Source organism: Enoplosus armatus, chromosome 20 (assembly GCF_043641665.1).
Source record: "Enoplosus armatus isolate fEnoArm2 chromosome 20, fEnoArm2.hap1, whole genome shotgun sequence".
NCBI lineage: Eukaryota > Metazoa > Chordata > Actinopteri > Centrarchiformes > Enoplosidae > Enoplosus > Enoplosus armatus.
Genome location: NC_092199.1, coordinates 5,767,347 through 5,769,633, shown reverse-complemented (window position 1 = coordinate 5,769,633; position 2,287 = coordinate 5,767,347).

Genomic DNA, 2,287 nt, shown 5'->3' with positions numbered 1-2,287 from the left:
GCATGCTAACATTTGCTAATTAGTAATAAACACAAAGTCCAATGGGAATGTCATTAGTTTTGCAGGTATTTGGTCTTAAACTAAAGTATTGGATACATTTAAATTTGACCTGATGACAGCACAAGATGTGTATCATCCTCTGGGAACCATGAATGTCCTGTCAATCCATCCCATGATGAGATATTCCAGTCTGGACAAAAGTTTTGGAGCAACAGCTGCTAGCATGGCTAAAAATACAATTTGGTGGAGGCCACATATCTCAAGTTCCAGCTGAGAAATCATTGAGTCATTGCTATTGATTAACAGCACTATTAAGTCCTTAAAAATCAATTCAAATCAAAGAACACTACACAGAACCATGTATTATAATTTAGAAGGAAGTTAAGAACTGGTATCGAAAAGAGGATGTTACAGCAGCAGATTAACGTCAATGGTTTTGAAATGAGACGTGAAACAATCACATAATGGTGTAATGTTCAGGTGTCCACATACTTTTGGTCATGAAAAGGATACAAAGAGATATAGATATATGAATGAATGCAGAGATGATAAAAGTACCTCACACAATAAAAATAAACACCCCCACATTACACACAAACATGCGGTACATCCCTGCTCAGCAGCTAACTGAAGTGTGTTTTACATACATTTAGGGGGAAAAGAAAGAGATGGAAGGAGATAGAGAGGATGAAGAGGTTGATGCTGCACTCATCATCATCCTCTGGGGTCCAGAACAGCACATCATTTCTCATCTAAGACAAAACATGCATAATGTTTTCATCTGTCTCCGTCTGATACCGAAACTGAAATCTGATTGTGCTGCCGATCAAAAGCTGCTTCTTATCTGTACTGTGGACCAACACCCTGTGGTATGTTAATTTATTTGATCGTGTGTATTTCTTTCAATGTGTTCAAATGACTAATCGACTGTAAATCAGTATGTGTTTGTGTAACATGTCTCCTTTGTTTGAATGAAAGGCACACTTTTATGTTATGCTGATCAGGGAATTCAGACCAAATTATGAGACTACACTGCCACCAGCTGATGGAAATACACATTATGGTAATGCAGCTTTTCACTGAAATAGTGCTTTTAATGGAAAGAACTGAAAACATAAGTGGTGCTATGTGTCTTAGGCAAAAGGCAAACAGTTTAGTACTTTTATTTTGCTCCAGAAATAACAAAATGTCAATCTACAAACTCCAAACTAATAACAAAAACATTAGACCAGATAACAGTGCACACTTTATATAGATGTGTGACAGTAAAGCTCAATATACATGCTTCAATCTTGGTTTGTTTTGCATAATAATTCTGAATCATCATCATAGAGCGTACAACATGTGATACATCCCTTGACTCCAGACGATGTCTCATTGCCAGAGAATCCAAAGACTTCAGAAAAATTCATGAAAGCAGCTCGTCCTCCATCTCTGGATGCCGCCCCCTCTGTCCCTGGCCACTGAGGTCCAGATACCTCGACTACTCACAGTAAAAACTTTTCCTCTCTGAAAGATGACTCAACTACTGACGTCCTACAGCCTCTCAGTCTGAGTCAACTATCCGTACTTTCAGGGGAGATGGGAAACAAGATGAATTCAGGAAATTACATGTCTGAAAGAGCTTTGTGTTGCACTGTCTTTCAGTTAGCTGCTCTCTGACGTCCCTCTGCAGAGAGGAGGCGCTCTGATTTGACAAATACATCGCCTCTCGCTCTCTATGTGTCTGAACTATGATGACCTACTGTCTCTGAGTCAACCGCCTCACTGAGATGCAGCCTGTTGAAGAGCCACAAGCTCCAGAAAACAAGCCCTGAGGGCTGAAAGCAGAAGCAGTTTTGTGAGATCACTTATCTGTATGTGCATGTTATTTATAGCAACTGTAGAAATTGTTTTAGAAAGACTACTACAAAACTACTACATTGTTTTGTCAGCTATAGCTACTGCAGATAAAGATTTTATGTACAAAACATGTAATCAATTTATGAAATATGATGCATCATTATAGATGAAACTACTCAGGATACAAAGTAAAATTAGCTCTATTTGGTCCAGCTATAACATTCAAATGCTGCACACACACTAATGATATAATAGGCTATATATCATATAATAATCCAATAATTTAATTTATACAATATAATATCCCTCAGAAGCAGCTATTGTAGTACATTTACTTTTGATACTTTAAGTATATTTTACTGATAATACTTATGTACTTAAATCAAATGTATATGCAGGATTTTCAGTTGTAATGGAGTAGTTTTACAGTGAAATATTTTCACTT